We start from the raw sequence: 12,541 nt of genomic DNA, 5'->3' as shown, positions 1-12,541 counted from the left end.
AAAAAAAAAAGCAGCTACAGGTTCTACTCCTTTAAAAACATATTTCATTTATTTATTTTAGAGAGAGAGAAAGAGCACAAGTGGGGAGAGGGACAGAGGGAGAGAGGCAGGGAAAGGGAGAGAATTCCAAGGAGACTCCATGCTGAGCGTTAAAGCCCAATGTGGTGCTTGATCCCCTGGATCCTGAGATCATGACCTGAGCCACAACCAAGAGTCCAATACTCAACCGACTGAGCCACTCACGTGCCCGAAGCACTCTAGAGATTCTGTAAAAATTCTTTCTTTGAATCATTTTCTAGACAACTTTGACCCTCTCAGGTACTGACTGCCAACATGCCTGATCCTGAACAATAAAACCCACACATAACTTCTTAGAGTTTTAAATTGCTACTAAAGAATTGTAATTTCATAAATATAGCTAGTCAAACATATACATTCTAAATTACTAGATTGAACTTGAACTTTCCTAAACATTAAAACCACAAGGACAAGACTCCTCCATTTATTCCTATTTCAAAACCACACGCAAGCTAATTCTATAGAATTTGGAATGTACAATAGGTTATTCTCACAAAATAAACCACAAGGGGTGAATTATATCTCTTCAAACTACATGGTGTCTTAAGTCAACAAGGTTAAGTCTTTGACTATCATGCTGACAAGCAGATTTTGTGACATTTATGGACCTCACAGAAACAGAAACATGTAACAATAAATTTAAGCAAGAGTATAAAAAAATGGGTATGTTTGTGTGGTGTCTCTAAAGCCTCTCTAAAAAAATTTTGTTGGAGCTTCACTATGTAGCTACAAAGCAGTTATCCTGGGGGACTCTTTCCCAGAACTGCATTCTTCTGACCAGAAATATGGATACCATGCTTCTGTTAAAAGCTTTTATAGCTGGCTCCTGCCTCACCCAGATATTATGGGCCATGTTCTCCAAGACATTTCTGGAAATGAATAATATCCTACTGATAGAAGAGAATAAAAACCATTAACTAATTGGCAGCTTTAAGCTCTAAGTTTAGTGAATGAGTTTTCTCATTGTAATGATAAAAAAACATTGTCTCTAACAGCATAGAGGAGCTCCTTTTAATTTTTGTTCTACTGTATTTGCAAATTCTTGCCTATGAACTCATATAAGTAGTATTTTTTACATGTGCAGTTTCAGAACATTAAACAACATAGATTCCATTCCATGAATTCTACACAGTACATTTTATTCTATATAATTTTAGTTGAACAATAACATTCTTTTTTTAAAGATTATTTATTTATGAGAGACACACAGAGAGAGGCAGAGACATAGGCAGAGGGAGAAGCAGGCTTCATGCAGGGAGCCTGATGTGGGGCTCGATCTCAGGACCCCAGGATCACAACCTGAGCTGAAGGTAGATGCTCAACCACTGAGCCAGAGGTGTCCCTAACAGAAATTCTTGGCTTGTTACAAACAATATAATGAAGAATCAAGAGGCTCTTGTATTTTGCAACTTCATTCTAAAGATTCAGTATAACTAAAAATGTATATCTAGAAGCCTGCCAGTCCTGTGTAATTACACTTCCAGAATGTTATGTAGTACTTTTTCAAAGATGGAGAAGGAATATCATAAGATATTGGGACAGTTCTTTTAAAAATAGTCTTAAGTCTAAATATGACATGCCTCAAACTCTAAAATGGTTTCCAATCAGAGGTATTTTGTCTCTGAGGGGCATTAGGCAACGTGTAGAGACATTTTTAATTGTCACAGTGGGAGTACATTACTGCCATTTAGTGGGTAGAGACCAGAGATGATGCTAAACATACTACATTGTACAGGAACAACTCACCCTAAGATTTATCCAGCACAAGTCATTAGTGCTGTTGCTGCAAAATCTTCCTCTAAAACAACAAAGAAAATATTAATAACAAAAATAATGAGATGATATAACATAGTAACCTAGTATTAACTATTTTGGTAAACATTCTATGATTTTCTTGTGTTAATGTATAAAACTAAAAATTCACCTTCTAGAGAACTTTCTGTGATGGTCAGTCACATTGGTAAAATCAAATTACACTGGCATGTGGGCTTCAAGGAGGCAATAATTGGGGTGCAGAAGCAAAGATAGAAGAAGATCTCAGCCCCAATCAGGATCTTCATGAGCTGTTAATCCCTCAATTACCTATAGAGGATCTTTCTACACAAATATGGATGGAAGATATACGGTGCCAAGTACAATCAGACTCTTTTAAGTGGCTGGCACTGGTAGATAAGATAAAGTCTATCCAAGAGCATGACATTGGTTTTCAATGATACTGTTAGGTTTCCAAGGACATAAATTAACCATCAGTATATTGGTTGGTTAATAATAAACAGTGGTATACAACCTGTTTTATATGAAAGGTGATCCACTGTTTTCATCTTTACTGCTACTTCAATTGCTTCTTGTCAATGAGGGAATAGGACAAGGCATTTAGCTTTCAAACTTTACCAGTTTTAGCCATTCTAGGCTTGGTAGAAGGAAATACAAGTTGGATTTTTCAAAATGTGGTCTACAGATTACCAGTCTCTGTATCATTCATGGCATTAAATTCAGATTTCTGAGCTCTACCTCTCACTATAGAATTGGAATTGTCCAGGGGTACTTCGAGGAATCTGCATTTTAACATGGGTGACTTTTGATAAAACTCTCTGTGTAGGAATAGTCTGCTCAGGGAGAGTTAGAACTCTAAAGTTATTTAAAAAATATGGGTTCTTGTTGTTGTTATTTTTTATTTTTTCTTCTCAGCTAGCTTATGAGCACTTAAGAATAGTGGATAGTTTATTTCAGCAGAATGGAGCAAAAGTTAAAAGACGCTGTAAGACCAAAGTTGAGACTGTGTTAATTTTTTGATGGGTTTAATTTCTCACACAGTACATTCTGAGTTGCATGACCCATCTCCTTCATTTTCTACTATTTTTCAATATGTCAAAGCAATCTTTGATAGAGATTACATTATTCTATGTGAATTCATTATACTTTAATAAAACAAAAAGAAAATGAAAAAAGCCCCCTATATCCATGTCTAATTTATTTTGTGTGCATTCTTTTTTTTTTTTTAATTTATTTATTTATTTATGATAGTTACACACAGAGAGAGAGAGAGAGAGAGAGAGAGAGGCAGAGACCCAAGCAGGCTCCAATGCACCGGGAGCCCGACGTGGGATTCGATCCCGGGTCTCCAGGATCGCGCCCTGGGCCAAAGGCAAGTGTCAAACCGCTGTGCCACCCAGGGATCCCCATTCTTTTTTAAATAAGGGAGATAGCAAACCTTGATTTTTTTTCCTTTGGTTATCATAAGAATAATAAGCCATAGAATTCGTAAAATGATAGTAACCCCTCTGATCTGTGCTTTATTATGGAGTTAATTTATATTCTGAAATGTGAATAAAGGTAATTAATGTTTTGGGAATTCACATAGTATCATATAAAGTAATAGAATCCCACAATGAACAGAGAATCAGAAGGATTTAGAAACTATTCTCATTCCACATTCTTAAAAGAGTTCTAGTAATCACAAATGATATGGGCTGTATCTTTTCAAAAATTAAAAAATCTACTTTTTTGATGATATGATAAAGTATTTCTTTTGATTTTTCATGAACTACAAAATAAATTCTACAAAGTGACAACATAAACATCACTTCAACTACAATCAAAGGCATAAAATACTTCAAATGCAATATTTATATAATCAGTCAACAAATATTTACTAAGCAACTATATAGTGAATTAAAGATGGTGACAAATTCATTGTCATTCATTCTGTCAAGAGGTGTTGGTTATTTCCTCTCCCCTTGGATCTATGGGGGCCTTGTAACTGCTTTGACCAGCAGAAAGTGTCAAAAATGACCCTCTGTCACTTCTAGGTGTAAGTTAGCTTCAAAAATGGACTGTCAGCTTTTACTTTGGTATTGCTGAAAGCAGTTACCATGCTGTAGAGAAGTCTGCTATAGACTACTGGATGCTGGGAAGACCATGGAGAGAGGCCTTAGAAGATGAGGGGCCATATTTCATATTTCAGCCTCAGCAGAACTCTTAGATGAACCTTGATGCATGAGACTGGGTATACCATGTTGTGGAGAAGAGCCACCTAAGTACACCCAGTCATGAAACAATAAATTTCTATTGTTTTAAACCACTGTGTTTTAGAGTGGTTTGTTAAGCAGCAATAAAGAACTGAAACAACTATTATGTACTTTATTAGATGCTGTTCTAATTCTTAGAACTAAAACAGAAAAATGTAAACAAAATTTCTGTATTTGCTCTGTATTAATCAACTGTTGGCTAAAATACAAAGTTATATTTAGGTTGATATCTTTAGGTTGATATTAAAGGTTGTATTTCTAGTGGACATTTCATTTCAATAAAAACTATTATTTTCTTTCCAACATGCATTGGACATTGAAACTTCATTTATGTTCTTTCTTTGGTTGTTCCAACTGAGTAGTAGGACCAAATACATAACTACTAGTATGATATCTGTATCCTAAAATGCTAAGATGAAATCGTTATCAAACCAGTGTGTATTATTATCTTTTAAAAAGCCCAATTCTAAATTCTAAATAGAATAGCTTAACACTATTAGAATAATTAACAATCTTTTAGCTGGCCATTATAGTACTGACATTCTATTTTAGAGTCTGAATAAATGAAACTGGTTTTCCCCAAACTCTATTTTAACAACTGCTTTATGTTTCTTTTACAAAAACTTCTCAATATTCACAAATCAATCCACATGATAGAGCACATTAACAAAAGAAACGATAAAAATCATATGATCATCTCAATAGATGCAGAAAGAGCATTTGATGAAGTACAATATCCATTTGTGATAAAAACTCTCAACAAAGTAGACTTATTATTCTTAATGAACTTATTTTGTTCTGTATTATCTACATTCCAAGTTAAGTCTTAGTGATGAAGGTCATTTTTAAAAAAATTTTTTTAAAAGATTTATTCATTTTAGAGAGAGAGACCTAGAGTGAGGGGGAGGTGGGGCAGAAGGAGAGAATCTTCAAGTACCCCCCCACTGCCCAAGCATGGAGTCCAATGCAGGCCTTGACCCCACGACCCTGAGCTGAAGCCCTGAGATCACTACCTGAGCTGAAACCGGGAGGTGGATGGTTAAGTAACCAAGCCACTCAGGTGCCCTGAAGGTTATTTAATATATAATTCTTTTACCTGGAATGTTATTCTTCTCCCCTCACCATTTACCTAAATCCTCTTTATCTTGAATACACAGTGCTTTGCATTAACTTTTTATTCTATAAACTCCTTGAAGGTTTAATTCAACCTACTTATTGTTTAACTGCTTTTAGTTTTTTGAATCTGGTTGCTATCTCAAAACACTCCCAAGAGAGGTGCAAACATTTCCGCTTCTTTGATTGTAAGAGAGAAATTTTTAGTCCTCTCCTCAGGGCCTACTTAAAAATATCATGCATCACTGGGCACTCACAAGGATAATGGCAGAGTCTCTGCATAATGGTGTGTTGCCATTTGCTCAAAACCAGGAACAATGTGTGAAAGTCTGTTTTTCCCAAGATCTTTGCATGTCAAGTAAGAAGTATTCTAGCATCCACTCTTCTTTCAAAGGATGCAAATTTCAAAACACAGCTGTCTGTGACCTTGGGAGACCTAACCAGAATTTGCAAACATGCTTATGTAAGCGTCCCCTGGCCAGCCTTGTAAAGGCCTCTCTAAGTAAATGAGGGTTCTTCTACTTTTTTTTTTGGAAATGAGAGTTTTGATTTCTACATGTAATAGCAAGGGGTCTTCTGGGGAGAGGCATCTCCTGCCTGAACTGTAATTTGAAAAGTATCCTTTGTCTGTATTGTATCCTTGATTATAGAAGATGCAATGCTATGAAAGAAGCCATAGCACAGCTGTAAAACAATGCTTGAAATAATGCCTAGTGAGAAAAACTTCAGAAACCTGAGTAGACATTACATTAATAAGTTCCTCAAATGGCACTTTATAAATGTGGAGATGGGAGGAGACACAGAAGTGGAGCCAAACAATATTAATAGATCTGTGGAGATTAGAAATATGGATAGTAAGAGTACACACTGAGTTCAGTCTGGCAAAATACAATGACGTCCAAGCATCCAGGAAAAACATTACTCAGAAGATTGACATTTACTGGATGGAACCTCAAAAGCACATCAAAAACAACTGGATAGATATTGTAATCCATAGAATAGATAGATTTTGCAATGCAACAGAAAAGCAAAAAATAAAAGTCTATGTCAAACTGCCTGTCAGAGGGCTTCAGCCAAGGCTGACAGTCGTTAAAAAAAAAAGGTGGATAAAAACAACCCAGTTCTTGGGTCCAAGAGTGTGAGCACTTGGACTTCTGCTTTGGATTTCAATAGTCTTTCAGAAAGACTGAAAAGCACTTAAGAGGCCTTTAGAAGGGAAATGAAAAATTAATGGAAATAGGCATATGATGAGATTCAAGGAATGAAATAGAATAAACTCTGCTGGGCAGTGATAAAAAGAGATATTTAACTCTGATCAAAATTATTGTTGGGGTACCTGCCTGGCTCGGCTGGAAGAGCTCTTGCTTTTGGGGTTGTGAGTCTGAGCCCCATGTTGGGTGTAGAGATTACTAAAACTATATATAATTAAAAAATTATTGTGTGCATTTGTTTTGTTTTCAAGTTTATTTACTTTTTTTGGTAATTTATACACCCAGGATGGAGCTTGAACTCATGACCCTACCCTGAGGTCAAGAGTCACATGCTCTTCCAACTGAGCTAGCTAGAGGCCCCTGTTTACATTTTAAGGGTGTTCCAGGAAAGATTATTAACAAATATATTTTAGTTATACATATGGCAGATGAAAAAGTGAATTTACCAGAAGCACCAGCTTTTCACAAAGCCATGTAGTTGAGAAAAGATTTACAATCACAGAATTTTAAGGGAGTGATCTTTGAGATGACCTAGCTGGTATTCAAAGTGAGGTGTGAGGGCCAGCTGATTCAGAACTACCTGGAGAGCTTGTTACAAAAGACTGCTGAGCTCCTATTAGTACAGCCCTCCTGAATCCTAATACCTAAGGGCTACTGGCCTGAGAAGTTGCCTAAGTTTAATGACCTCTGTCTATAGATAAGGAAACAGGCCCAGAGAGATAGGATGCGGAAGGTCAGGTACTGAGAGTCCCAGTTCCTGGTCCAAGGCTGTTTTTGCTAGTCTGGAATGAAACTCTTCCTAAATCTTCCCAAATTGCCTTTATATTGCATGTTTTTGTCTGAGAATTTAATCCATAATCTAATCACAGCTTCATTTAATTCTTGGGGAATAAGAAATGGAAGACAGAAGAAAAGAGAGAACAAAGATTAGGCAGGAAATAGAAAGGAAAAACTCGGGCAGGAGCAGTAGTCAGAAATGATTAGCATCTGATTAAGATGACATAGTATTTATATGTGTGAAGTTAAATCATAGTCTGAACAGAAAGGCACTCAGTCCATTGCACTGTCTCCCCCATGCCCTCCCAAAAAACACCCAGACACTTAGAAGGAAAAATAAGTAAACTGGCCCTAACAGGAACCTGAGGCTAGTAAGTGGGCTTGCCTTAATCCCATTTGCCTTGTCCAAGTTCATCTAAAAAGAGTGGCCAGGTGATTTAAGGAATAACTGTGCCTCTTTTGGGACTACTTCTGAATCTGCCATCTTAGAAGAGCTGGACTTGAGATGGGTAAATGGAAATGTTCTCTCTGTGCTACCAGAGTGATGGCACCATGAAGATCCACTTTCCAAATCCTAAATTATTTCTAAATATAAGTGCCATGTAAAGCAGAGAAAGAGAGAACCACAGGAATGTTCTGTATTCAAAGGTTTTTCTTATAGTTTTTCAACTCTCACAGACTTACTGCTTCAACAACTCAAGAACTGCTACTTAGGGTTTTAAATAAATTAAACTGAACCCCTAATTTTCCTATCCCCATCATCATGTGTCAGTTTTAGAATTCTACTACTTTTTAGATTCTCTGATATATAATGGACATAACTTCTGTCTTCTTTTACTTTGACTATCAGGAAAATAAATGATTTTAAAAAGTAAAATAAAGTTTCCAGGGCAGCCCCGGTGGCACAGCGGTTTAGTGCTGCCTGCAGCCCGGGGCGTGATCCTGGAGACCCAGGATCGAGTCCCATGTCGGGCTCCCTGCATGGAGCCTGCTTCTCTCTCTGCCTGGGTCTCTGCCTCTCTCTGTCTCTCTCTGTGTTGCACATGGATAAATAAATAAACCTTAAAAAAAAAAAAAGTTTCCATGGAAAGAGAATTTAGAAAAGGAAGAGAGAGTCAAAGAATAAATTTTGGTCCTTCCTAATATTTAAGCTTCCTTAAAAATGTGAAATCTGTCTCATTATCATAAATCTTTTATTCCTAGGGGGTGAAAGACAGGGATGAGAACCAGAGTATAGGTAGTCTCAGGAACTATTTCTGTGACAGTGATTGGCATGTTCCAGGTAGTTCTCTCATCTCATTAGGAGTTTATTATTTGAAAAGCAATCATGTTGCATTGATATGGCCTCTTTTAGAAAGAATTGGCCAGAGTATGTTTCAGGTTGGTCATTTCTGGTTTGACAGTTTCTAATCCTATAATGGAAATATGGATTTGCCCTCAAGGGAAACCAAAATAAAACAGGACTAACATGGACCAGTAAAATAATTCATGAAAAAATATAACAAGTTAAAATATCCTTATAAATACAGTTTTATTTAAAAAAAAAACCCATTATTATAAAAAAGAATCTATGTCTGACATGCAGAGAAAATGAGATTAAAAAAATTGGGAATTAACTTCAAAAGAAAGATGTATTCCCAAAGCACAATTTTTACTAGTTTTCAGAAAAAAGAAAGCTAATTTCACTACAATTTGCTAAATTGTAGTAAAAAATGAAACTTAGTCGCCATAGAATGGACTTCAAAAGGATTTCTGGACCATGATAAAAGATCCATAAAAGAAAAAAAAAGAAAGAAGGATGGAAGGACGATTATGCATTCAAGTTACATTTTGGAGTGCAAAAGGTCTCTGGAAAACATTTCCAAGAACAAGTTAACACAAAGAAAGAACGTCCCTGATTTCTTACAAAGTCACAACATGGACATTGTGTCTGTTCCTAGAGTGCAGGGAGAAGATTCAGTAGCAGAAATTTTTGCCTTACATTTTGGAGCAGCTTTGGGGGAGCAGCAAAGAGCTCCCCACAGTCTGCCTGGAGGGCTCAGAGAGGGGCTTTCTGATTTAGGAGCTTTGGTACTCCTCTGCAGGATAAACAGCTCTGGATTCTTCTTTAATGACAACAGCATATCAGCTCCTTTTGAGGTTACAGCGTACATAAACAGGATCTGCCTCATATTTTCCAGTTGTGGAGGAGGGAAGGCAAAAATAAAAGAAAGAGCCCCCACAAATCTTTTCCTGCAGTTAACTGTGAAGACAACTTGCTTTACCCACATGCAAGACTGAAAAAAGGAAAGGAGAACCACAGTACTCAAAATGCCCCCAGAAAGAAAACAGGAAAACCACTACTTCCTGTGTGTGTGTGAGAACATCAGTGGGCAATCAGAGGGAAGAAAGGGAATGCTGAACTCTAGGACTTTAAAAGAAAAAGGATGCAAGATTAAGAAGAGTAAGTGAGGAAAGGGTTCTTAATAAAGTCTTCCTGGTGTCAAAACCCACAGATACTAAAAGTGAGATCTTGCACTCTGCTCTCTGCTTTAAATGTTAAAATGGACACTGGCTGTCAAGTTACTAGGGAGACCAGTAGGTTATTTCCCAGGATGCCTTGAGGTCAGTGCTTGCCACTGAAAATTTCCCTGCCTTCGCACTGCCCTAACAAAATGCACCAAATGAAGATACTGACCCACAGAATCCACATTCTTGTACCCTTGGCCCAATATGGACTAAAGGTCTAAAGGAAAACCTCAAGATTCCTGTTTTTTTCACCCTAGGTCTACAACCCCTTCCCCCAATGGCCTCATTTCCCTCCCACCAAGTTTCCAGGAATCTGCAAATAAAAATTACCTCACTTGTATTTAAATGTGCACATTAGTGATTCAAAATCTTGCTTCAGTTTGCTCGGTAGGAGTCTGCAAACTTTTTCTCTGCATTGCTCAAAACATGGAGTTGACAGAATTGGAGTCACAGAAGAAAATCAGAAACCAGGACCACAGGTAGAGGAGAAGCCTAGAAGCCAGTCAGAGGAAACTCCGTTATTTGAGTTCCAACCCTGAGTCTAGGGGAGCTCTCAGGGCCATGCTCCAGTTATCCTGGGTTTGGAAATGCAGGGAATCAACTGGGGCAGGTGGCCACAAAGAAAATTGTCTTCATCAGTTCTAGGCACATTCCATTTCTGGCTGAATAATTCATGGGTTAGAGATATAAGAGCTGAAGGATCTTGGTACCTCAGGTTTGAAGTGAAGATCAGTGGATCTTCAATTCAGAGCTTAAGGCCTAGTGCTCAGTTCTAAAATATGGTCCATGCAATCAATACTCAAGAGAGTGGTAAATCCAACTTGTTCATCTGGAAGAATGACAGTCCTTAAGGCCATTAAAGGTGAGCTTTATCCTGACATGTGCTAATTAGCTTACCATAGGCAAAAATAGTCTTATGAACCTCTGCAGCTAAGAGTTCTCTGTATTTCAGTTTCAGTCTGTGGATCAAGACATCAAATTATAAAAATGCAATTAATTAGCTGATATGGTAAAGCCCCCTTGAAGACACCTGATTGACAGGTCATTGGTTCACACCTAAGAAATAATGTAGTTGGGTACCCACTGAGTGTGAACCTAGAGAATTTTAGTTACCTCTCCAGGTTGAAAGTTGTCAGAGCAACTCTTTTCAGGAGGAAACCAAAAGCCAGGGGCAGCTAATAGGTTAAGACACCAGGGTAGGAAAAAGAGGATGACAAGAGCTGAAGTCAGAAGGGAAAGCTAGACACAGACCATTTGGGAAGGAACAGTCTTGGCCAGGAGAGGGCAACTTTGAAGGAGGTGATAAAAATGCTTACAGGAAAATCTGTCTAGGTAGGGTTTGCCTCCAACTCAAGTCCCAAGACATCAAAGATGGAATATAAATAATAGTGAAAGGGAATATAAGGGAAGGGAGAAGAAATATGTGGGAAATATCAGAAAGGGAGACAGAACATAAAGACTCCTAACTCTGGGAAATGAACTAGGGGTGGTGGAAGGGGAGGAGAGAGGGGGGTAGGGGTGAATGGGTGATGGGCATTGAGGGGGGCACTTGATGGGATGAGCACTGGGTGTTATTCTGTATGTTGGTAAATTGAACACCAATAAAAAAATAAATTTATCATAAAACAAAAACAAAACAAAAAAAACAAAACAAAAAAAACAAAGATGGAACTTGGCTGTGACTGGAATCAGGAATAAGGAAGATTCAAACCCTTGGGCTTTTCTAAACTTCCTCCATTCTTTCTTCCAAATAAGTTTTAGTGGATGCTTTGAAACAAGGTGGGCTTAGGAAGAGGACAATATCTACTTACACTGCATTTTTCAGGTTGGGGCCAAGTACAGCAAGATGCGAGAGGCTGACAGTCTTCACAGGGACTTGACATGAACTGAGTGTCCCCTCCAGGAAACCGGAGATGGTGATCCCTGTTCTGACTTTCTTTTTGACCTACAAGTTTCTCCATCATATCCAAATAGCTGTGTGGCCAATGCAAGCTTTTAATTAAAAGATGGAGTGGGTGAGACAAAATCGTTTTCTTTTCCCACTTCCTCAACATAAGTCAATAGCGATATATCTGGGGGACAATTACAAAGACTTGACATAAAAAGGAAATTTGGAAGTGCCAGTCCAACCAATAAAAAGAGTAGCTTCTCTTTAAAGACAAATGGAAGCTTTTTTTTTTTTGTTAAAATTTAAAAAATGGCATTGCACAGGAGAGTTTAATAAAAATAATCAGAGAGAGAGGAAACCACAATATTGCTGATATGTAATCTTTACTCACAGATAACTTTTGATAGGTTTGGGGCAGTACCCTACTATAAGGTGCTTACACCTTACTACTTTAGATTCTCCTAAATTGGCACAAGGTTAATCTATAAATTATGTACCTTGCAATGCACTTAGGTTGAAGCTTAAACCAATTAGGAAAGTAAATAAATATTATTTAAAACTCTAAGCCTAAGAAAAAAATGAAGTACTCAAAATCAGCACTAGTGTGAAAAAATATTTTTAATTCACTGGTTAGAAGAGAGCAATCAGGGGCGCCTGGGTGGCTCAGCTGGTTAAGCATCTGCCTTTGGCTGAGGTCATGACCCCAGGTTCCTAGGATCCAGGCCCTCATGGGGCTCCCTGCTCAGCGGGGAGTCTGCTTCTCTCTCTCCTCTGCCCCTCCCCTCTGCTTGTGCCTGCTCTCTCTTAAATAAATAAATAAATAAATAAATAAATAAAATCTTAAAAAAAGAAAAGGAAGAGAGCAGTCATTTCTGAATCATCTTGTCAGTTTTACTTTTATTACATTCTTTTAGTATTATGGTGACTAACTTCTCTCA

At 37.6% G+C, this 12,541-nt stretch overlaps 2 protein-coding genes across 6 annotated transcripts in view; one reads left to right on the top strand and one right to left on the bottom strand.

The window, feature by feature from the left end:
- Positions 1 to 12,541, bottom strand: part of CMSS1 (cms1 ribosomal small subunit homolog) — a 383,859-nt gene that overhangs the window by 111,413 nt on the left and 259,905 nt on the right. Inside the window, exon 2 of one of the 5 annotated variants that reach the window (XM_072721624.1) lies at positions 1,825 to 1,876. The exons of the other annotated variants lie outside the window; for them this stretch is intronic. The gene's annotated coding sequence lies outside the window, so the exon portion shown is untranslated. The remainder of the gene's footprint in view (positions 1 to 1,824; positions 1,877 to 12,541) is intronic. 5 annotated transcript variants of the gene reach the window in all.
- The window catches only part of FILIP1L (filamin A interacting protein 1 like), a 296,680-nt gene that overhangs the window by 31,224 nt on the left and 252,915 nt on the right, over positions 1 to 12,541 (top strand). The gene's annotated exons all lie outside the window — the stretch shown is intronic.

This window comes from Vulpes vulpes, chromosome 1, assembly GCF_048418805.1.
Source record: "Vulpes vulpes isolate BD-2025 chromosome 1, VulVul3, whole genome shotgun sequence".
Lineage (NCBI taxonomy): Eukaryota > Metazoa > Chordata > Mammalia > Carnivora > Canidae > Vulpes > Vulpes vulpes.
Note: the sequence above shows the minus strand (reverse complement) of the source record. Positions and strands in the feature narration are given on the sequence as shown.